The sequence below is a fragment of the Carcharhinus amblyrhynchos genome, chromosome 3 (genome assembly GCF_965287045.1).
Source record: "Carcharhinus amblyrhynchos chromosome 3, sCarAmb.v2.hapA, whole genome shotgun sequence".
NCBI classification, from domain to species: domain Eukaryota; kingdom Metazoa; phylum Chordata; class Chondrichthyes; order Carcharhiniformes; family Carcharhinidae; genus Carcharhinus; species Carcharhinus amblyrhynchos.
In genome coordinates this window covers 102,998,642-103,024,158 of record NC_137326.1, presented here as the reverse complement: position 1 = coordinate 103,024,158, position 25,517 = coordinate 102,998,642, and the positions used below count along the sequence as shown (strand labels likewise).

The 25,517-nt window shown below is 42.4% G+C and overlaps 1 protein-coding gene across 4 annotated transcripts in view; it reads left to right on the top strand.

The window, feature by feature from the left end:
* The first annotated feature begins 6,986 nt into the window (after positions 1-6,986).
* The window catches only part of tbl1xr1a (TBL1X/Y related 1a), a 192,223-nt gene continuing 173,692 nt past the window's right edge, over positions 6,987-25,517 (top strand). For 3 of the 4 annotated variants that reach the window (XM_080185616.1, XM_080185619.1, XM_080185615.1), the window contains exon 1: positions 7,359-7,442. The gene's annotated coding sequence lies outside the window, so the exon portion shown is untranslated. Of the gene's footprint in view, positions 7,068-7,358; positions 7,443-25,517 lie in introns of those variants that run through there. The other variant, XM_080185618.1, reaches the window with a different exon arrangement.

The following is a 25,517-nucleotide window of genomic DNA, read 5'->3' as shown; positions in this document are numbered from 1 at the left end:
TACTCCTCCTCCTTATTGATGGCCTCTGTAACCTGAGAGATCAGTTGTCATTGTTACTAATCACCCTAATCCATTGGTTGGAGCTTGGCCATGATGTTGGGAGGCAAGAGCAACTCTTCAGGCCGGTGAAGTTAGCAGCTGTCTGAAATGATGACACTCCCCTTTACTTTTGTTTATATGTTTTGTCCACTTTCCTGATCAATGCCTCAAAAATGCAGACAGACAGTCTTTTGTTAGCCATCTATAGCCTGGGTAGTATCTTGACATTCATAAAACGATGTGACTTTTTGGAATTTCTGTCACAAGAAGTGGCAGTTTTTTGGTGCTATCCATGTTGGTGCAAAACTATAGCAATGACATGTCCCTTGCTTTGCTTTTCACCATTACATGTTTCACATTTAAACATCAGAATAGTCTGGCAGAAGAGGATAAACAGCCCAGTTTCATCCATGTTAAAAATGTTTCTTGGCACATATCCCAGACGTGGGTGAGACCATTTTGGAGCCAATCATCTACCATATGTCATAACCATCACCTTCTTACTGCTTATCACACAGAAGACCAAGCTGTGGCTCAAATTGAATCGTTCCAGCTGTCTGTTGCTCCAGGTGAACTTCATATTTTGCAGCTTTGCCAGGGCAATTTCCCCTTTCTGGCAGGATTGAACCAGAGATAGGAATGTTTTCTGCTTAGGCTGCCTTGCACATGTTATCAGAATTTCTTCAACATCAGCATAGGCAGCGGTTTTCATCCCTTTCCAATCCGGAGTAGACGCCTGCCTGTCGAACTGTTCCAAGGTGTCCGCCTTGTGTTTCATAATGATAGAGAAACTTGGTGGCAGAATCTCCCAATCGTTTGTGATATCTGCTTTCTGCCAAGGTTTTCCACTTGCTGCATCAACTTCACTTTCTCTCTGAACAACAACAGTGATAACACATTGGAGTGGGTTAGAAGCTGGAAGAGTTTAGTTTTTGCACTATTGAAAATGATCAGGTACTTGTATTCTTTCATAATAAAGAATTTCATTTTTTAGAAGTTTTACTATTAGGCCTGTAATTTCCAATGGCTTTACAATCTTTATGCTGTTGCAATAAGGCACCACCATTTTGATGTAGAATTTTGCAAAGTGAATTTGTTTTTTTTCCCTTTTATTCTATCATGAGATGAGGACATCATCTGACGTGGCTAGCCTTAGTAGCTCATCCCAAATTTCCCTTGAACTGAGTGGCCTCTTCAGAAGGCAGTTTTAAGAGCCAACCACATTGTGGTAGGTCTAGAGTCATATGTAGGCCAGTCTAGGTAAGGATGGCAGATTTCTTTCCCTAAAGGACATGAATGAAACAGATTGGTTTGTATGACAGCCAATGTTCATTTCGTGGTCACCATTATTGAGACTGGCTTTATATTCCAGATTTATTAATTGAATTTAAATTCCACCAGCTGCCTTGGTGGTTTTTGAACTCATGTCCCAGGTTCAGCATTAGCTGGACCTGGGTTTCTGGATTATTAATCCAAATAATTTCATTGTTACAATAATCTAGTATACGGACAAGAATAATTCCTGATTTTTTTATAGATTCAGTTATATACAAACAAAGAAAATTACATTTTCCATGTGGTTTCATGTCACTTGACATGAGGGAAAGGGTGGGGATGTAAAAGCGTGATTATGTGTGAGGGTGATTACAAAACTTTGACCAGTGTACTAATGTCAACTAAGACAAGATTGTTGTTTTGTTTCTGTCTTCACGGAGGAGGACGTGAATAATTTGCCGGGTGTTAGCGATGGAAAGGTGGTAGGACTGGAGGGTCTTAATGACATTACTGTTACTAGAGAGGCGGTGCTCGACAGACTGGAGGGGCTGATTGTGGACAAGTCCCCAGGACCGGATGGAATGCATCTGAGGGTTCTGAAAGAAATGGCGGAGGTGATAGTGGATGCCTTGGTGGCTATTTTCCAGACGTCGCTGGATTCCGGGGAAGTGCCGGATGATTGGAAAACGGCTAATGTTACACCGTTGTTTAAGAAGGGTGCCAGGCAAAAGGCGGGGAATTATAGGCCGGTTAGTTTAACGTCTGTGGTGGGTAAAATGTTAGAATCTGTCATTAAGGAGGAAATTGCGAGACATCTTGAAGGGAATTGCTTGATAGAGCAGACGCAGCACGGTTTTATTAAAGGGAAGTCGTGTCTGACAAATTTACTGGAGTTCTATGAGGATGTGTCTAGGGCGGTGGATAGAGGAGAGCCGGTGGATGTGGTCTTTCTAGATTTTCAGAAGGCGTTTGACAAAGTACCTCACAAGAGGTTATTGCAGAAGGTCGAGGGACATGGAGTGGGGGGTAGGGTGTTAGCGTGGATAGAGGATTGGTTGTCAAATAGGAGGCAGAGAGTGGGGGTCAACGGGTGCTATTCGGATTGGCGGATGGTGACTAGTGGAGTGCCCCAGGGGTCGGTGCTGGGGCCTCAGCTTTTTACCATTTATATAGATGATCTGGAGGAGGGAACCGAGTGTAGGGTGTCGAAATTTGCTGATGACACCAAGATAGGGGGAACGGCAAATTGTGCGGAGGGTGTGGAGAGTCTGCAGAAGGATCTAGATAGGCTGGGCGAATGGGCCAGGAAATGGCAAATGGAATTTAATGTTGGCAAGTGTGAGGTGGTCCACTTTGGTAGGAAGAATGGTAGGAAGGACTATTACTTACGGGGCGAAAAACTGCAGCAGACGACGGTGCAGAGGGACCTCGGGGTCCTTGTGCATGAGTCGCAAAAACCCAGCTTGCAGGTGCAGCAGGTGGTCAGGAAGGCGAATGGGATGCTGGCCTTCATAGCGAGGGGGATTGAATATAAAAGTAGGGAGGTCTTGCTGCGGCTGTATAGGGCATTGGTGAGGCCGCAGCTGGAGTACTGTGTGCAGTTTTGGGTGCCGCACCTGCGCAAAGATATTTTGGCCTTGGAGGGAGTGCAGAGGAGGTTTACTAGGCTGATACCGGAGTTGAGGGGGTTGAGCTATGAGGAGAGGCTGAATAAACTGGGCTTGTACTCGTTAGAGTTTAGAAGAATGAGGGGAGATCTCACTGAGATGTATAAGATGATGAATGGGATGGATAGGATAGAGGTGGAGAGACTCTTCCCGCTCAAAAGACAGTAGGACTAGGGGGCACAGCCTCAAGATAAAAGGGGGGCGGTTTAGAACGGAGTTGAGGAGGAACTTCTTCACTCAAAGGGTGGTGAATCTCTGGAATTCTCTGCCCGTTGAAGTGGTGGAGGCTGCCTTGCTAAATATTTTTAAGACGCGGGTTGATGGGTTTTTGATAAGAGAGGGGATTAAGGGTTATGGGGAGAAAGCGGGAAAGTGGAACTGAGCAGCGACAGATCAGCCATGATCTTATTGAATGGCGGGGCAGGCTCGAAGGGCTAGATGGCCTACTCCTGCTCCTATTTCTTATGTTCTTAATTCCTGCATTTTGCCCTCCTCCTTTGAAGTGTTGACTTATTTGGAGTTTGATTCCACAAGTAAATTGCACAATCCAAATGCTACTCCAGTTAAAAATCAAGCAAGAAGTCTGTACTATACCGATTGAAACTGCAGTGCTGTAATACCATACCATCCAAGGACATTGCATTATATTTGTGGGACTGATTGATGGATGATATAACAATTATTTTGACATTGCAAAGGAAATTCTGACTGTTACCAAGACCGTGATATGCACTAGAATTTGGGAATTGTCTTTGTGTTCATAAAAGGCTAATATTCAGGTACAGCAAGTAATTAGGAAAGCTAATGAAATGTTATTGTGAGGGGAATTAATTATAAAAGTAGGGAGGTTATGATTCAGTGCCGCAGGGCATAGGTGAGACTACACCTGGAGTACAGTGTTGGTCTCCCTATTTAAGCAAAGATGTAAAGCGTTTGAAGCAGTTTAAAGAAGATTTACTGGACTAATACCAGGAATGGTTGGTTTGTTTTATGAGGAAAGATTGGAGAGGTTATCCACTAGGGTTTGGAAGAGTAAGAGGTGACTTGATTTAAACCTTTAAGGTCTTGAGGGGTATTGACAAGGTAGATATGGAGAGAATGTTTTCTCTTGTTGGAGAATCTTGAACTAGGGATGGCTTTAAAAATAAGAGGTTGTTTATTTAAGATGGAGATGGGGTGAATTTTTTTTCTGAGGGTTGAGAGTCTCTAAAACAGTCTTCCTCCAAAGGCAGTGGAAGCATAGTCTGAATATTTTAAGGCAGAAATAGACAAATTCTTGATAAACGAGAGGATGCAGGGTTATCGGAGTAGGTAGGAACATCCCAGAAAGAAAATATATAGTTTGGACCAGTAGTCTTATTACCATTTCATTTTCATATATATGAGACCACAGTATTTTAAAAAAATTTTTATTGAGAATTTCCAACATGATACGCAACAACTTCCCAGGATTCAGCACTGTACAAAATGACCATTTCACATGTATACATGGAGATGATCAACAAAAATCAATACAAATGATCAGACATCATAATCCCTGCTGCTGTAGTCAGCACCTCCTTTTGTACAGATATTGAAAGGACAACAGAAAAAGAATATGGTGAATCAGGACAACAGAAAAGGCCACAAAAACATGGCCCTATGGTGCACATCCTTTCAGGTAGCAACAAGATAGAAACACTAATCTCAAAGCCTTATCAACTGTGTTCAGAGTGCACCACCACACACCTCCCCACGCTACCAATGAACCAGAAGCACCAACGGCAAGGAAAAGAAGTCCAGTCCATTCCAGGATATTTAGTTTGTCTACACCACCTGAAGATAAGCACAGGATTACTTAGACCCAGAATAACCAGCAAAAGACGAAGAAAAACATGACACCAATAGATATGGCTTTCCTCTCCTAAAATAGGGTCTTAAGGCCAGACCAACAATCGCTACATCCATCCATTCATTCACTACCCTGCCGTGGCGCGACTCATCTTTTCTATAACTAAAATGGAGGATACTGCAAAAGAATGTACTCGTTTTGTGCAATTGCAAGGCTAAAAACACAAAAAATTAAATATGTATTGCATAAAATCTGCAACCCACTTGAAGTCCTCCCTGGTAAGAAAAAAGATGAGGGCCCCAGTCAGAGAACCAAGGTCCTTTCCCCATCTGGAGCACACCACTGGAAGAACCATCGGCAAGGATATAAAAGAATGGTGATCCTGAATTTACAGGGAAATAGGCATGGGAAAAGGGAAAAAAAAACCTATGTTCAACACATTCCCTTATCAGGATAAAAGACAATATCACATGCTCAAGTGTAAAATCACAAGGGTCCAAAAGAAAAATAAACTGCTGGATTATAAACCATCCATGGAGTTAAAAAGAAAAGCCAAAGTCATGAGCAGATCATCGAGGAACATCCTGGACTCGACACCAGCCCTCACATCCAGATTATGAAAGCATGGCATCCAATTTTCAAAAATCAGCCGGGAATCTCACCACATAGCTTTCTCTTTCGGGGGGCGGGCGCGCGCTACTTCAAAGAACAGTACAGCACAGTAAACAGGCCCTTCGGCGCTCCAAACCTGTGCCGCTCATTGGTCCAACTAGACCATTTGTTTGTATTCCTCCTTCATGGGCAGTCCTCACCTGGCCATGTCCCCTTGATGTAAGTAGGATGTTCGACACACCAAAGAGCAGGACTTCCAAGGATTGAAGATGACCCTTCACCAATGAAACCTCCCTCTCGGCTGAAAGGATCATCGCCTTCACGTCATTCATTCACTGTAGCTATCTCTCAGTTCATCACGGTGAACATTCACAATCTGTGCCGGGGAGCAGAATACATCTTTCACATTTTCACTCATATAAGTAGTCTTCATCTTGACGCCAACTACACCACCCGAGCATGGGCCTGCTTGCTAGGGCTGTGGCCATGACGAACCAGGCCTCACTGAAGTCAGCTCCGATCCCAACACAAACGAGCATTTCTTTAACTTAATTTGGTTTCCTGCAGTCAAAAAAGTTAATCAGGATTTTCCACAAACATTGCACAGAATATAGACACAGCAGGATTAACCAACTAAAGGTTATGTACCAGGATAAAAGAAAGCATTAAAAAAATGATCAGTGCTAGAGCTCGTGAAAAAGTAGCCACTCCCATGCTTACATCTTGCAACCTCCCAGATCCTTACTTCCCTGTTTTACAGTTGTTTTTCCCTTGAGGGGTAGGGTGTGGACCAGGCTCATGCTTATTCCTGCTCCAAATTTTATTTTATTTATTACTGTCACAAGTAGGCTTATATTAACACTGCAATGAAGTCACTATAAAAATCCCCTAGTCATCATGCTACGGTGTCTGTTCAGGCAACAGTGAGGGGGAATGTAGCATGGTCGGCGCACCTAACTAGCACATCTTTTGGACTGTGGGAGGAAACCCACACAGATACAGGGAGAACGTGCAGACTCCGCACAGACAGTGACCCAATCTGGGAATCGAAGCTGGATCCCTGGCGCTGTGAGGCAGCAGCGCTAACCACTGCGCCGCCCCAGAATTGGTATGAGAGCCACAGTTTGTCAGCCGAGGATGCAGGTTCTCACTCTCTCTCTCTCTCTCTTTGGTGGGAAAATAATCACTTCACAACCACCAGACTTCCAAAAATGTTTTTCTTTTAAACACCGGCGGTGCAGAAATTCTTTGGCAACTTATTTCACCCCCCTCCCCCTCTTCTCCTTCCACCGATTCCTTTCAAAGACCATTATTTTGAGTCTGTTGGCAAGTGTGGAGGAGGGGTGCAGGATGAGTGAGAGTTGGTGTTGGGTCTCCTCCTCCTCCTCCTCTCTCTCTCTCTCTCTCTCTATGTGTGATACACACAATAAGAGCCCTGTTGCTGTAAGGGAGCCATTTCCGCGGGCCGGGTCACAGTGGCTGCCAGCCGGGGAGAGAGAGAGAGAGTGTGTGTGTGTGTTGGGGGGGAGGGAAGGGAAGGAAGGCAGACGGTGGATGGCAGTGAACGTTTGGCTGTGTTCAGCTTGACGTTCTCCTCGGCAAATCCTGCTTCGCCTCGGCACTTCAAGCTAACCCGAGCTGCAGTGTGTCTTTCCCCCTTTATTATTATTATTATTTTTTTTAAAAAAAATATATTAATTATTAATAATAACAATAATACACATTTTTTTTTGATCCACCTACCTCCCCGGGACAACATTATCGGTCGGTTGGGCGGGCGCCCTGCTGCAAGCCGCTGGCACGGATGCGGAGTTTTTTTATATCCAGAAATTTCCACCATATAACCGCCTTTTAAAGCCCCGGCCTGCCGAGTGGAGAGAGGGGGAGAGAGACAGAGAGAGAGTGGTGGTGGTGGTGGTAGTGGTGGCGGCGGGGGGGGAGGGGAAGGATCAACAACGGGGGAGGCCGCCCAGCAGCCAGGAGGAGAAGGAGAGGCCGCCGAGTGTCTGCGGGTCCCGGTGAGTGAGCGAGCCTCTTGCGTATACCGACTTCACCCCCCCGGGGGGAGGTGACAGGATGGGGGGGAAGAGGTGTGGGTGAAGCCCTCGGGATGAGGGGGCCTGCGGTACTAGGCCCAGCCGTGTGTGTGTGTGTGTGTGTGTGTGTGTTGGGGGGGGGCGGGGGGGGAAGGGCGAGTTGGCCGACCGACTCCTCTCGGCCCTGGGTGAGTGGCGGGCCTGCTCCGATGCTTGCTGTCGGGGTGAGCCCTCCCCAGGGAGGGTGGATGGGAGGGAAAGAAAGCCCCCCCCCGAGCCCCGGGGTTAAAGGCCCTGGCGGGTGTTTTTTTTAATTTTTAGGGTGGGGGAGGGGGAGGGTCGAGGCCCTGGTTAGGGCTTAGCCTTCTCGTCCCCTCCCCTCCCCCCGGCTTTAAGGTGTGGGAGAAACGCGGTGGTGGTGGTTGGTGGCTCACCCTTGGGCCTGCACTCGTGCTGTGGGGGAGGGGAAGGGAAGCGCTGTGAAGAAAAGCCTGAGAGCCACATGCTGCTTGCTGTGAGTGACACTGGAGCTGCAAGAAGCTCCTTGTCTCTTGCCTCAAATACACGGGGAATGGTCAGGGTGGGAGCATAGTCTGCGCCTGAAGACATCTCCATGCTGTTTACTTGATTTTAAAAGTTGTGGGGCCTTGAACTGCTAGCACCCCTCTTGACCACTCTGTCCCATTCCTTGTAATCCTCTACTAGCAGTGGGGTTGTTGGTTTATACTTTTTTTGATATACATATGTATATAAAAAAATCAAAAGTGATATAACGGATTGCATAACTGGCAGCATACCAGTCGGTTTCCAAAAACTAACACAGAACTTCAGGCATTGACCTCTTTTGTAGCAACTACAAGCCCATCTAGTGTAAAATTACACATATATTTTATGTGTTGAACACAAAATCAATTTGCAATTAGAGCATCTCTTCCTGTTGAACTCCTAAAGAGTTCAGATCTTGGGCGCAACAATAAGCACGATTAATTAATTGTGTTTTCAAAGTGGACGACTTATTTGATTTAGTGGCATTGATTAAATAAGTTTATTAATGCAGGATGTAATATCTGGCTAGATAAAGTAATACATTGATTACCATGAGCTGATGGGTCTTCTGTGTGAAATGGCTGCGGTGGAGGATTGCCATCTCAAATTATATGGTTTTCTGCACAAGCTAAAGAACTGCTAAAGCTCATCATTAACAATGAGAAAACAATGCTGGAATTTAGTTGATTATTTGGATTTGTTTTGGTACATTGGAAGAGTGGAATAACAATCCCATTTCTGTTAATCTGTTTTTGCTTTATGTCGCACTACACTTAGATTCTAAAATGTACTGCACACACACACTTTGCAATTATTAAATGATGTTTTCCTTGTACAGTCCATGAAAATTATTTTGCTGTTTGGTGGTGCTGTGGCGGGTTTAGGTGTGGAAATAGTTTATTGCCATGGACAACTAGAAAGGAATATAATGTAGGCACTATCTTACTACCTCTGCACATCCAATGGTAAATTTTCCTTTGCCGACTTGGTAACTTTTCCTATTATCCATTTACAATGTTGCCCATTTTTTATCTGTTGATGCAGCTTTGCAGCCAACTATGATGGGACATTTGTTCATGCCACTGATTCACCATGAACTGCTAGTTCATTCATGCCTGTTTAGACAGACAGGACTTCCGGTTATTTGATATCAATAACGATTGTATTTATGTAGTGCCTTTAATGAAATATCTTGAGGTGTACACAGGCTCATTTAAGGTAATAGTAGATTTTTGGTCAAGGAAGTAAGTTTTAAGGGATATCTGAAAAAGAGGTAGAAAGTTGGAGAGGTTTGCGGAAGGAACTCCAGGGTTTAGGACCTGGGCAACAGAAAGTATGACTGTCAGTGAAGGATCGGTTAAAATCAGGGCATGTTTAATGGTAGAATTACACATAAGTAGGTATTTCAGTATTATGGGGCTGGGGGAGATTACAGAGGTAAGTGGGGTGGTGAGGCAATGAGGCTGATTTGAAAACAAGGATGAGCATTCTTAAATCCAGGCTTTACTTGACTGGGAACCAGAATATGTTCCCAGTGTCATGGGGGGCATGGGACTTGGTGCGGATGAAGACACAGGCAGTAGAGTTTTGGATGACCTCAAGTTTACAGAGCATACGATTATGGGAGGCCTGCAATGAATATGTTGGAATAGTCAAGACTAGTGATAAAAGGCATGAATGAGAGTTTGAGCAGCAGATGAACTGAAGTGGGATAGAGCTGTGTGTTGACATGGAAGTGAAAATAGATGGCCTTAATCGGGATACAGCTGTGTGGTTGGTAGTTTATCTTGAGCTCAAATATCCACTAAAGGTGGTGGAGTTAATGTTTTTGCCCCTATTTGTAAGCAGTACATCTCAAAAGCTGATGGATGGATTTCAATGAAAGTTGGTACGTAGGGTATGTTGGATGGCACAGTGGTTAGCACTGCTGCCTCGCAGCTCCAGGGACCCGGGTTCGATTCCCGGCTTGGTTCACTGCCTGTGTGGAGACTGCACGTTCTCCCTGAGTCTGCGTGGGTTTCCTCCCAAAGTCCAAAGATGTGCTGGTTAGGTGCATTGGCTATGCTAAATTCTCCCTCAGTATACCCAAGCAGGTGCCGGAGTGTGGCGACTAGGGGATTTTCACAGTAACTTCATTGCAGTGTTAATGTAAGCCTACTTGTGACTAATAAATATATTTTACTTTTACTTTAAGGAAGCTTTGTTTAGTTTTTGCTGTAGATATGGGTCTGGACCTGATCCCTGAAAATTTTCAAAGTATTTGTTAAAGTCGGAAGACAGGGTAAATTGACTTTCTTAGAATGTTTAGATCACTGCTGCTATGGTGCAATTTGTCACTATTTGCATCTGTCCAAACGTGAGCAGAGTTTTCAGAGCAGGTTGTTGGCACCACACACCAGCTTTATAGACTCCTTGAGTTGACCTGAATCCTCGGATGGAAGTTCTTAAAAATATTTCTATTTTCACCTTTCTAGCTACAGAGTTTCAACCAGAAGAACTGCTTAATTGTAATAACGTTGAGTTAATACAGATTTATGGAGTGCATTCTTCACTTGTTTTCTTTGTGTTCATGACATCATGAGTTTTTGATCCCTCTCATATTTGTCATTGGGGGATGGTCTTTTAGAATTCTGAAACAAAACATGGAGTATCCAATGGGAGTGTACATATATGCTGAGCTAACTCTGTATTTAACTTGTTACAGTGGAAGATGCTTAATATGACAATAGATTCATAGACCCACACGTCATGGTCTCTGTGTAGTCTGTTTGGGTAATTTATATTTATGGGTGCAATTCATGTTAGGAGAGCCATACATTTTTGGTTGACTGCATTCCTCTAATGTGTGTCAGAGTCTGTGCAATGGCTCCAACTCTCATCTACATTAGTATTAAATTCAGAAATCTATGGCAGACCTGTCAGATTTGCTGTTAATAAACTTGGATGCCAATGTTAAATTCCAAGTATCTGCAAAAGAATTTACATAAAACCTACAAATGGATAAATCAGTTACAGATGAAATTTAAAGCATGATGGTTGCCATACTTTGGATGATGTAGAAGTAGCAAAAGATGAAATGGAAAGGATTTACAGTTCAGTGGTTAACACGTTGACAGTATGTGTACAAAAGTGCTGTGCTAAAATTGTGCAGTTCTGTAGTGATTACTTCACCTTGAGTATTGTTACCAAGACATAAGGAAACTCTCAAACTATGGAGATAGCATAAGAGAATTTACAAAGCTGATGTGTGGTGTCAAAAGAAAGATGGGGAGAAATTGGCACCACAGGGGGACTTTAAAGAAACATATCAGACACTGATTGCCATGAATCGGGTTAACCTGGAACACTGAATGAATAATGGGTATAGATTGATGAATTGAAGGTTGATGTTGGAAAGAACACTTCCGTGCAAAAGTTCTAACAGCTAGAGTTATTTCCTGGGTTGGATAATGGAGCAAAAATCTTATTGGAGATATGGACTGAATGGCTGTCCTTGTTGGTTCTTGCACAGAATTATTTCCTGGGTAGGATAATGGAGGCAAAACCTTACCTTCTCTCCACTTTCCCTGCCATTTGTTGAATTAATATAACTTTTTATTGTGTGCAAGTTTAGATGGATTGAATGGCTGTCCTTATTGGTTTCTATTTTATAAAACTTCCCAAAATGACACTTACTGGAATTTCTAGAAAATTCCCTAGATTTTATGAATATGCATTCATTTACATTAGAACTTTAGGATGCCACTGAACTTCAAGGGCCATTTTCATTAGTAGTTATACTGCTATGAATTTTAAGATGCCTTCACTGGGTCAATTTCAGCCATTATTTAGGGAAGCTTGCATTTTGCTGTAACCAGGTGCTAATTAAGCATTTAAATTATACAAGTTAGTATCATTGGTTCTCAACATACAGCTTTGAATAAACCTGACAAAACTGCCTTTTTAGCAGCCAGCCTGGTGAGTCCTGGCAGTTTAACTTTGGGCTGCACTACTATGAGATGTTTTGGGAACTAATGATGCAAGCTCAGGACCTTGTGCTGTGTAAAATTAGGTTAAATGGTTAACACTGAATCTTCTGCAAATGTCTTTTTACTATCTTGAGATGTATTCTTGAATACACCTGTCTTTGAGTTTCGAGGCATTGCAATGCAGCATAAACCTTTAAACCTGCTGAATCTGTTGACTTTGATTTGGCGTTTGTAATGCTTTTCCCAACAATCAGTAGGTTTTCATTTATTTTTCCCATAACATTGCTGCATTAATTCTCTGCAGTGATTTTGCACTGCTGTTTTTGGAAAGAATGCAAAGTCACGAGCCATCATTTATGACTGTGACCATTGATATCCCTTGTTCATCTGGAGCCTTTGATTCAATTAACTGCACCATCCTTCTTCCAATGCTTTCCCACTGTTGTCTAGCTGAGTGGAACTGCACTTGCCTCGTGCCATTCCTGTCTATTTTGCCATAACCAGATAATCACCTGCAGTGTCTACTCTTCCAGACTCTTAGCTCTGGTGTCTCACAAAGATTTATTCTTGGCTTCATCAGTGACATCTGAAATCACGAAGTCACGTTCCATATGTATGCTGATGACGTCTGGTGCTTTCTCACTACCATCTCTTTCAATCCTTCCAGTATATGTCAATTGACAGATTGCTTGTCTGACATCAATTACTGTATGAGCAGAAATTTCATTGAGCTAAATGTTGGACAGACCTAAGTTGTTGCTTTTGGTTCTAGCTGTACCCCTCCCTGGCAACTGCATGAGGCTGAATTAAAAATATTAATTTGATTCTTGTGTCCTCTTTGACCCCAAGATGAGCCATCAACAGCATATGCATGCCATCATTAAGACTGCCCATGTCTACCTCCGTAGAATTATCTCATTCTCTTCCTATCTCAGATCATCCATTCCTGAAATTCCTTCATGCCTCTCAACTTGACAATTCCAACACACTCCTGGCCAGCTTCCCATCTTCAACCCTCCCTAAACTTAAACTCATCCAAAACATTGCTACCCTCATCCTAACTTATGTCAACCCCTGTCTGCTTGCAGATCTACACTGACTACGAGCAAAGCAATGTTACATTTGATTTCAAATCCCTTGTGGCCTTGTCCTCCCGTATCTCTGTAATCTCCTCCACTCTTCCGTTCTGATCCCTTGCACATGCCTGATTTTCACCATTCCATTGTTCGTGTTTTGCCTTCAGTTGCCTCTCTCCTTCGAGTGCTAATTGTCTTAATATCTGCTTTTGTGGCTCTGTATCAAATTTGATTGACGATGCTCCTGTGCAGCACCTTGGGATCATTCACTATGTTAAATTCACTATAAGATACATGTAATTACTATCCAATGTTTGCTTTTGCAGAGCTTGAATGGGGCCTCTTCTCATTCAAATTCTGGCTGAACAGTTACAATGCTGATCCTGGATCATTGGTTGACTAATGGAATGGCAGCTCCTACATTATTTAACTTATATACAGTTATGAGGTTTATAACATATTTTGGGACTGTAGTTTTACATTTTGATAAATGCAGGGGGTCACGTGAGATTCATTCAGTCTGCCTGACAGTAAGAATTGGGTGATTTGATTGTTAGGCCATCAAAGGAAGAATTTGATTGTTTAAGTGAGAAGAAGCTGTCAGATATTTATGCTTGGAGACACTGGCAACAGCTTGAATTTATAATAGCAGACTTTTGAATCTGCCTTGGTTATGCCTTTTCCAAGTCAGAATGTATTTAACTGTGTAAGCAACAAACATTAAGGAGTCAGAGTGAGCAGATTTAATAACCCTAAATCTGAAAAAAAAATCTTTAGGATGTGTGCACGCACGCATGCAGATATCAAACAATGGCAGTTAGTCCAGCTTAAAAGAAAGAATGGTTGGTTGTCCTTGAGGTAAGATTTTAAACTTTATGACCAATTTGGGTTAGCTGGTTTCTTTGAGTTCCAAATGAAGAAGATCTTGTAATTATTACAAGATCTTAGTTTGCTGGTAGAGTTGGCTTCTTGAAATGGGTGATATGTTTATTCCAAAAAGACGGATAGAGTGAGCAGCTTATTTCTTCTGCTGAAAGCTGTCTGAACACAGCCTCGTTGGCAGCTTTGCACAATGGGTGAAGTATTTCCAAGAAGTTTTGGAAGGGACTGTCTGCAACTGCCATTGTTTCAATATCCAGTACATTGCACTTTAATGTCTCTTTGTTTATTGTGAGTTTCAGTGGATGTCTGGATTATAGGAAATGTTTCTTCGAGCTCCTCAGAGTGATTTGTTTGTTTTTCCTCTCCACCTTGGAATGTCTTGCATTTTTAAACAGTTTGCTCTGTCTTTGTTCAAATTGCAAAATTTCAGTTAAAAACTGAAAAAAAATCGTATTCTCAAAAGCCAGAGATATAGCTTTGTAACAACTTTCTTCTCTCCTTTTGATCCAGTGACTGCTATTCTATACATTCGGTCCCTTCCCATTTCTCTATTCATTCTTCATTCTCTCCTGATTCTTTAAAATAATAGCTTACCCTTTTCTGTACAATTTTGATATCTGTGTTGAGGGGTGCCTGAAATTTAACACTGCAGGACAGTGTTATACAGATTTGCTTTTGGCCCCTGAAATATGGACTTTAGCCTGGATGTGTAAATGAAAGAGCCAGTCAACATAGTTGTTGCAACCTGTACTCTTGGTTTTAGTGGATGTTTCACAGTGTTTTGAAATCTCCCTCCTGTTTGTTTGTCTGGCAGTGCTGTTTAGTTGATATTTACACTGTTCATTCATGCCTTATTTGTCCACATGAAATACCAATTGCAACTCATTAGTCCATTTCCACCATGGTGAAGATCTTTTCTATTATCTTGCGTATTTTTAGAAATCACAGAACTTGGTAAGATCTGCAATATTAGCTTTTATGAAGCTCCTCAACTTTTGTTCAATTATATACAGTAACTGACAGCGTCCACACCACTGATTCTTATGGCAATGAACACTTGCCATTTTGATGCAGCTCAGTTGACAACCTTGCTATCCCAGTTTTGCAATCCTAGTCAGAACTTTTCCTCCTTTTTTAATATAGTTTTAATGTGGCAGAACAGCTTTTATTAGGCTTCAGCTTACTTCATTTTTCACCACTGTAACTAATGTTTTAAAAGCCATATGGAAGTTTTGAGTTTATCTGAGGTTTAACTTAATTTGTAAGGAGAGGAGGCTGAAGGTTTATGAATTTTTGGAATTGGGTAGGATTGAAAATGGGCACAGTAAAGCAGAATACTGTAGATGCTGGAAACCTGAAATTAGGAGTTGATAATACTTGAGAGAGATTTAGAATTAACATTTCAGGTCATCTGATGAAAAGTCTGACTTGAAATGTGAACACAGTTTCTCATGTCCACAGATGTGACCAAACCCACTGGGTCTTTCCAGTGTTTTGATTTTGGTTTCATGAATTAAATAACCAGCTTATTTTGCCTTAGCTTTAAGAAGATCCCATTTTTCTCAAGGTACACTGAAAATTGACATTTGATGAAGTATGTTTTTAAGTTTCATACTCGGCTCCAGCTTTTGATTTTTCATTTTCTCAAATTTGTCCTGCCACTTTTACCTTTTGATACATTGGATTTTTTTTTACTGTCTTAATGCCACTATTCATTGCTTGCCTGAGATGACAAGTCAGTTATTCATGATTTCCCTATACATTTGACTGTACAACTTCTTAAGTTGTACCACCTTTTGGTAAAGAGATGCATAAACAACAGCTATGGACAGCAGTTACAATTACACAGTGCCTCATATTACAATCTCCATAGACAATAACTTCAAAAAAAATTGAAATTCTGGTTGAGAGTTGAAAGGAAGACACCACAAGATTTCACGTTTAAGACTTTTACTGTAGCAAACAGCTAAATGTATTGTTGTCTAAACACTTCCATAGCCAATATACTTGAAACTACAGAACAGAAAATTCTGTTTTGTTTTCAACACAATCAAAAATAACACTTTATACTTAAGTAGCCTTTTGATTTTCTTGGACCCAATCCAGGTGATTTTTAACTTCCATCGATTCACTTCCATTCCTTTGCTTTCCTAGTCTGGCCACTGTTAACCCCAGAATTGTCTTTAATGGCCAGTTTTTATCCCCCTGAAGTTTCTCTCTCAAGTACGAGCTTGGTGAATTTTTCGATGAACCTTTCTTTCTCTAGTTGCCCTTTGTCTATCTCTGTCTTTCTCTCCTGCTTGTTCTTCCAGACTACCTGTGTCTGAATTTCGTGGATATCTTGTAGGTCAACAATTTGGAAGAAAATTAAAGAATTTACAAAAGTTGTATTCTGATCTGATTATGCTGCAGGGTGGATTCCATTGCACTGGCAGCAGTGCATAAACCGCAGATTCATATTTTAAAAGTTGTCACTATGACTTTAATTCCTGGCAGCCAGACTTTTCCCATTGGCATTGAAAGATCTTTGTAAGCCAGGTGTGAAAAGCAGGAAACAATGGTGGCATGCACTGTTATTTACAGTCAGTGATACTGCTGTTTTTGGAGAACAGCTAAACTCAGTCTCTTGAGATGATTCTTTGCTCCTCATGTCTTCTTTGCCATCTCATTAATGTTGCAGTGCTGCATCCAAAGGAGCTGCCATCTGTGATATTGTTATAATATAAAGGAGACATTATGCCATATTTATACTGGGGATAACTGTTCAAAAGAATCCCCTGCTGGTTTTTTGCAAGCTATTTTATCCTTTGAGTGATTTGAAGAGTGAGGAAAGGCGTGGAGGATATTGTCTTAACTGATTTTCCTGATCTTGAACTGCTGTGATTTCTTTTTCTTTTCATTGTAATATTAAAGAAATTATAAATCTCTACAGATTTGTGTAGTTTTATAATTGATAAACTTACAGTGAATGGAGGGGAAACAGTGCAGCTAAACAAGGAATTGCTGTGTAGGGGATGGTTAGTAATATGCCATTTGATAAAATAACCATTGGACCTTCTGTGGGCTTGTTTGATTTGAATTGCCTCCAGATTGAAGTCACCTCTTCAGGTTTATTTCCTAAATTTAACACAGTTCTAACATTAATTTATGTTATACCAATAACCAGAAGTCACATTTCAGGAGATTGATTTATCAATTGAATGTAGCACTGTGTGAAATGTTTTGAGTACTGGGAAATTTTATTATTTTGTATTTTTACAGAAAGATATGATTCCCTTGGAGGGCTAGATGTCTCCACTCTGGTGTACCCTTAATTCAAAAAATCTGCAATGCTATAGAATCATGATGGAGCCACAGAGTACCCCATTTGGTCCATAATGCCTTTGCTGGCACTTTTGCAGAGCTATCTAAGTATTCCCACACACCTTCTGTTTTCCCAAAGCTTACCAATATTAAGTCTTTGCCCCATTCTTCTAAGTTACTATTGAATCTATAATCCATCATTATTTTTATGCAGTGTGTTCCAGTTCTCTCTCTGAAAAAATTCTTTGCATTGCCTCTGTTTCTTCTGCCAGTCACATCTGTGTACTCTGTCTGCCAATCCCGTTGTCATTGGAAACTATTTCTTATTACACTCAAGACCATTGAACGTAGAACATTACAGCGCAGTATAGGCTCTTCGGCCCTTGATGTTGCGCCGACCAGTGGAATGAATCTAATGACCCTCTAACCTAAACTATTCCAATGTTATCCATATGTCTATCCAATGACCATTTGAACAGCCTTAAAGTTGGTGAGTCCACAACTGCTGCAGGCAGGGCATTCCACGCCCTTACTACCCTCTGAGTAAAGAACCTACCTCTGACATCCATCCTATAATTACCACTCCTCAATTTAAAGCTATGTTCCCTTGTGTTAGCCATCACCATCCGAGGAAAAAGGCTCCCACTGTCCACCCTATCTAACCCTCTGATCATCTTGTATGCCTCAATTAGGTCACTTCTTAACCTCCTTCTCTCTAACGAAAATAACCTCAAGCCCCTCAGCCTTTCCTCATAAGACCTTCCCACCATACCACGCAACATCCTGGTAAACCTCCTCTGCACACTTTCCAATGCTTCCACATCTTTCTTATAATGTGGCGACCAGAACTGTACGTAGTACTCCAAGTGCGGCTGCACCAGAGCTTTGTACGGTTGCAACATGATCTCACGGCTCCGAAATTCAATCCCTCTACCAATAAAAGCTAACACACCGTACGTCTTCTTAACAACCTTATCAACCTGGGTGCCAACTTTCAGGGATCTATGCACGTGTACACAGATCTTTCTGCTTGTTGACACTTGTCCATTAGCCCTATATTCTTCAATCTGGAGGCAATTCAAATCAAACAAGCCCACAGAAGGTCCAATGGTTATTTTATCAAATGGCATATTACTAACCATCCCCTACACAGCAATTCCTTGTTTAGCTGCACTGTTTCCCCTCCCTTCACTGTAAGTTTATCAATTATAAAACTACACAAATCTGTAGAGATTTATAATTTATTTAATATTTACAATGAAAAGAAAAAAGAATCACAGCAGTTCAAGATCAGGAAAATTGGTTAAGACGATATTCTTACCAAAATGAATGACCTCACAATCTTCCACATTAAACGCCATTTGCCACCTCTCAGCCCAGCTCTGCAGCTTATCTGTGTCCCTCTGCAAACTGTAACATCCATCCTTACTGTCTACAACTCCTCCAACTTTGGTGTCATCAGCAAATTTACTAACCCATCCTCCTACACCCTCATCTAGGTCATTTATAAAAATGACAAACAACAGTGGCCCCAAAACAGATCCCTGAGGCACACCACTTGTAACTGAACTCCAGGTTGAATATTTCCCATCAACCACCGCCTTTTGTCGTCTATCAGCTAAAAGTCTGACAACACCAGGTTTAAGTCCAACCAATTTATTTGATAGTAAACTCATAAGCTTTCGAGGGGTTTCCCCCTTCAGGTGAATGGAGAGTTCTGACCTCAAGACAGAGCATATAAAGCACAGACAGTTTACAGATTACTGGTTAGAATGCGAATCTTTACACCTAACCTGCTGTTCAAATCCTAAAGTGGCCGACAATGTGAGTGGAAGGAGCACTGATCACAGGTTAAAGAGATGTGTGTTGTCTCCAGACAGTACAGCAAGTGAGGTTTTGCAAACCCAGGCAAGTCACGGGGCTTACAGATAGTGCAACATGAACCCAAGATCCCTGTTGAGACCGTCCTCGTGTGCGGAACTTGGCTGTCGGTCTCTGCTCAGCGACTCTGCGCTGTCTTGTGCCGTGAAGGCCGCCTTGGAGAATGCTTACCCGAAGGTCAGAGGCTGAATGCCCGTGACCGCTGAAGTGTTCGCCAACAGGAAGGGAACAGTCTTGCCTGGTGATTGTCGAGCGATGTTCATTCATCCGTTGTCGTAGCGGCTGCATGGTCTCCCCAATGTACCATGTTTCGGGACGTCCTTTCTTGCAACGTATCAGGTAGACAATGTTGGCCGAGTTGCAAGAGTATTTACCGTGTACCTGGTGGATGGTATTCTCACGTGTGATGATGGTATCCATGTCGATGATCCGGCATGTCTTGCAGAGGTTGCTGTGACAAGGTTGTGTGGTATTGTGGTCACTGTTCTCCTGAAGGCTGGGTAGTTTGCTGCGAACAATGGTCTGTTTGAGGTTGCATGGTTGTCTGAAGGCAAGAAGTGGGGGTGTGGGGATGGCCCTGGCGAGATGTTCGTCTTCATCAATGATATGTTGAAGACCCCGGAGAAGATGTCGTAGCTTCTCCGTTCCGGGGAAGTACTGGATGACGAAGGGTACTCTGTCCACTGTGTCCCGTGTTTGTCTTCTGAGGAGATCAGTGTGGTTTTTCGCTGTGGCACATCGGAACTGTCGATCTATGAGTCGAGCGCCATATCCTGCTCTTAAGAGGGCATCTTTCAGTGTCTGGATAACCTGTGATCAGTGCTCCTTCCACTCACATTGTCGGCCACTTTAGGATTTGATCAGCAGGTTAGGTGTAAAGATTCGCATTCTAATCAGTAATCTGTAAACTGTCTGTGCTTTATACGCTCTGTCTTGAGGCCAGTACTCTCCATTCACCTGAAGAAGAGGGAAACCCCTCGAAAGCTTGTGAGTTTACTATCAAATAAATCGGTTGGACTTAAACCTGGTGTTGTTAGACTTTTTACTGTGTTTACCCCAGTCCAACGCCGGCATATCCACATCATGACTTCTATCAGCTAACCAATTCCTGATCCAAACTGCTAAATCACCCTCAATCCCATGCATCTGCATTTTCTGCAGTAGTCTACCATGGGGAACCTTATCAAATACTTTGCTAAAATCCATATACACCACGTCAGCTGCCTTACCCTTATCCACCTCTTTGGTCACCTTTTCAAAGAACTCTAAGGTTTGTGAGGCACAGCCTACCCGTCACAAAACCGTGTTGACTATCCCTAATCAATTTATTTCTCTCTAGATGATTATATATCCTATCTCTTATAATTCTTTCCAAAACTTTGCCCACAACAGAAGTAAGGCTCACCGGTCTATAATTCCCAGGATGGTCTCTACTCCCCTCCTTGAACAAGGGGACAACATTTGCTATCCTCCAGTCTTCCAGCACTATACCTGTAGCCAATGAGAACATGAAGATCAAAGCCAAAGGCTCTGCAATCTCCTCCCTAGCCTTCCAGAGAATCCTAGGGTAAATCCCATCCGGCCCAGGGGACTCATCTATTTTCATACTCTCAAGAATTGCTAACACCTCCTCCTTATGTACCTCAATCCCATCTAATCTAAAAGCCTGTATCTCAGTATTCTCCTTGACTACATTGACTTTTTCCCTGCGTGAATACTGACGAAAAATATTCATTTAGTGCCTTTCCTGTTTCTTCAGGCTCCACGCACAACTTCCCACTACTGTCCCTGACTGGCCCTAATCTTGCCCTAACCAATCTTTTATTCTTGACGTACCTATAGAAAGCTTTAGGGTTCTCCTTGATCCTACCCGCCAAAGTCTTCTCATGTCCTCTTCTAGCTCTTCTTAACTCTCTTTAGCTCCTTCCTGGCTAATTTGTAACTCTCCAGTGCCCTAACTGAGCCTTCACGTCTCATCATTACATAAGCCTCCTCCTGCCTCTTCACCAGAGATTCAACTTCCTTAGTACACCACGGTTCCCTTGTTCGACCACTTCCTCCCTGCCTGACAGGTACGTATTTATCAAGGACTCGCAGTAGCTGCTCCTTGAACAAGCTCCACATTTCAGTTGTTCCCAGCCCTTGCAGTTTCCTACGCCAACCTATGTATCCTAAATCTCACCTAATAGCCTCATAATTACCTTTTCCCCAGCTATAACTTCTGCCCTTCGGCATATACCTATCCCTTTCCATCACTAAGGTAAACGTAACCGAATTGTGGTCACTATCACCAAAGTGCTCGCCTACCTCCAAGTCTTCCACCTGGTCTGGTTCATTACCCAGTATCAAATCCAATGTAGCCTCACCTCTTGTTGGCCTATTGACATACTGCGTCAGGAAACCTTCCTGCACACATTGGACAAAAACTGACCCCTCTAACGTGCTTGAACTATAGCTTTTCCAGTCGATATTTGTAAAGTTAAAGTCCGCCATAACAACTACCCTGTTACTTTTGCACCTATCCAGGATCATCTTTGCAATCCTTTCCTCTACATCTCTGGAACTTTTGGAGGCCTATTTAAAAAAAAACTCGCAGCAGGATGACCTCCTTTCCTGTTTCTAATCTCAGCCCATACTACCTCAATAGACAAGTTCGCGTCAAACGTCCTTTTTGCCACTGTAATACTGTCCTTGACTAACAATGCCACGTCTCCCCCTCTTCTACCGCCTTCTCTGCTCTGACTGAAACATCTGAACCCCGGAACCTGCAACAACCATACCTGTCCCCAAATGATGATTTTAAATACTATCAAATATCTTCTTAACCTTTTTCAGGCACCAAATGTATTCCAGGCACCCACCGCTCCCTGCGTGGAAAAACTACCCCTGCACATCTGCCTTAAACTTTTCCCCTCTCATCTTGAACCTGTGCCGTCTTGTAATTGGCACTTCCACCTTTGGAAAAAGTCTGGTTATTCATCTTGTCTATGCTTCTCAATTTTGTAGACCTCTTTCAGAACTCCCCTCAGCCTGCGTCTTTCCAGTGAAAACAATCCTAGTTTATTTAACCTCTCGTCATAGCTAACAGCCTTGAGACCAGGCGACATCCTGGTGAACTTTCTTTCCACTCTCGCCAAAGCTTCCATATCCTGGTAGTGTGAACTGCATGCAATACTTCAAGTGCAGACTAATCGAGGCTTTGTAACTACAAAATGACTTCCCAACTATTGTATTCAATGCCCGACTGATGAAGGCAAGCATACCATTTGCCGCCTTAATCATCTTGGCCACCTGTGTTGCCACTTTTAGGGAACTGTGGACCTGCATGTCCAGATCCCTGTATGTTCATGTTCCTTAGGATCCTACCATTTACAGTTATTTACACCTAAATTTGATCCTCCAAGATGCATCACCTTGCATTTGTCTGGATTAAACTCCACCAGCCATTTCTGTGCCCAAGTCTCCAATCTACATATATTCTGTTTTACCCTCAGACAATCCCCAGTATTATCAACAACTCCACCAATCTTTGTGTCATCTGCAATCTTGCTAATCAGATCACCTGCATTTTCCTCCAGATCATTTTTATATACTACAAACAACAGAAGTCTCAGAACTGACCCCTGTGGAACACAACTAGCTACAGATTTCCATTATGAACAACACCCAGATCATGGTCTCAGATCAGATCATCTTCCTTTTCTAATACAGTGACATTTGCTAACTTAGTGAAGGGACAGAGTGTGTTTGTGTGTGTGGGCTCATCAGTCTGCCAAGCTGCGTTAAAGACTCTTACTAATCTGTAGGTGGTGTCTAAAGAACATGCTTCCATACAATTTCTTTGTATCTAATTTAGAGCTACTCTGTCTTCTATAACCAAGCCAGTTCTGTATGCACCTAGCCAGCCCACCATGTCAGACCTTGTCAAAGGCCATTCTAAAGTCCATATAAACTACATCCACAGCCCTTCTATCAATTTTCTTTGTCACTTCTTCAAAGAAAATTCTATCACGTTGGTGAGACATGATCTTTCCTGTACAAAACCATGCTGTCTGTCACTAACTATTCAATTTTCTTTCGAATGTGCATATATCTTATTCCTCAGTATCTTTCCCAAAAGCTTCGCTATTACTGACATCAGGTTCACTGGTTTATAATTTTCTGGATTATCCCTGCTTCCTTCCTTAAACAAGGGAACAACATTGCCTATTCACCAGTCCTGTGGAACATCACCTGTGGTCAAAGAGGATGTTAAGATATCTGTTAAGGCCCCGGCTATTTCTCCCCTTGTTGCCTGCAGCAATCTGGGATAGATCCCATTCAGCCCTGGGGATTTGTCCATCTAAGTGCAATTTAGGATACTCAACACCTGCCCCTTCGACTATATTGATGTTTTCTAGAGCGTTCACCCTGACCTCAACATCCTTCTCCATGGTGAGTGCTGATACAAAGTACTCATTGAGGATCTCACAGTTCCTGTGGCTGCATGCATAATTTTCTTCCATTGTCCTTGAGTGGGCCTACTCTTTCTCTTGCTACCCTCTTGCTTTAATTTTGCAAAAAAATCCTTGGGATTCTCCTGTTTGCTAAAGACATTTCATGGTCTTTTTTAGCCCTCCTTATTCTGCGTTTCGCATTTAAGTTCCTTCCCACTTTCACTGCACTTCTCTAAGGCTTCATCAGTTTTTAGATGCCTAGACATATCGTATGCTTTCTTTTTTTCCTTTTGACTAAGCTTACTATTTCCCTTGTCATCCATGGTTCCTGAATCCTGCCATTTCTAGCCATCATTTTTGTTGGGACATGCTTGGTCTTTAAAAGCCTCCCACTTGCCAGATGTGGATTTGCCCTCAAAAAGCCACTCCCAATCTACATTCCCCAGTTCCAATCTAATTTGGAGGTAAATGGCCCTCGTCCAATTAAGTACCTTCACCTGAGGGCCACCCTTGTCCTTATTCATGATTACCTGAAATCTTATGGAATTATGGTCTCTAAGCCCAAAATGCTCTCCCAGTGAAACATCAACCACTTGGCCCAGCTCATTCCCCAACACCAAGTCTAGTATGACCCCTTCCCTGGTTGGATTATCAACCTACTGTATCAAAAAGCCCGCCTGGACACATCTAATAAATTGCTTCCCATCTAAACCCCTGGCTGTAAGAGAGTCCCAGTCAACATGGGGGAAGTTAAAGTCAACTACAACTATCCTGCATTTTTTTCCACGTTTTCAGTATCTGACTACACAACTGCTCCTCTGTCTCTTGTGGGCTGTCGAGAGATCCATAGTACACTCTCAACATTGTGATTTCACCCTTCCTATTTTTGAGCTCCACTCATGTCTTACTGCAAGATCCCTCCAATGTATCCTCCCTCAACATAGCAGTGAAGTTCTCCCAAATCAGCAATGCAACTCCCCCATCCTTTCTGTTTTCTCTTTCTGTCCCATGTAAAACAATAACATCCTGGAAAGTTAAGCCACCAGTCCCATCCCTCCTTTAACCATGTCTCCTTAATTGCAATTACATCATAATTCTATGCAGTAATCCAGGCTCTCAGTTCATCTGTTTTACCTGTTGTTCTTCTTGCATTGAAGGAAACTCACTCCAGAGCTTCCCTCTGTTTGTTCCTTCTCTGCAATGTCTTTATCTCAGTAGCACTTCTTTCCCCACCCCTTAGATTTACTGGCCTGTTGTTCAGTTCCCACCCCTCTGCTGCACTAGTTTAAACTCCTGATCAGCGCTAGCAAACCTCCCTCCCAGGATATTAGTGCCCCCTCCTGTTCAGGTGCAACCTGCCCTTCTTCTACAGATCCCACCTTCTCCAGAGAACATTCCAGTGATTCATACATCTAAAGCGTTCCCTTCTACACCAGCTCTTTACCCACATGTTCAGCTGTACTGTCTCCATATTACAAGCCTCATTGGCATGGGGAGTAATCCTGAGATTACAGTCCTCCTTATTGAGTACATTACTGAGTCATAATCACCTGCACAATTAGAAATCTTGCCCTGTATACGCTAGTCCAGGTTATTAATAAATTTCAGAAGGAACAGTGGCCATAATACTGATGACTGGGGAACATTACTGTGTCTGAAGGGCAACTATTCATCGTTATTGTTTTCTGCGCATTAGCAAATTGATACCATTCTAATGCTGCCACTTAATTCTATGGGTTTTCATTTTGCTAACAAGTATTATGTGGCATATTGTCAAAAACCTTCTGCAGCACCAACCTCATCAACCTCCAGTTATGTAATTAAAGAACTCTATCTAAATCCATGCTGACTTTCACTTATTGGCTACTATTTTTTTTCTAAATGCCCAGTTAATTTGTGCTTATTGTCCCTAAAATGTCTCCTGTACTGACTGACCTGCAATTGTTGAATTTGACCCCTTCCTCT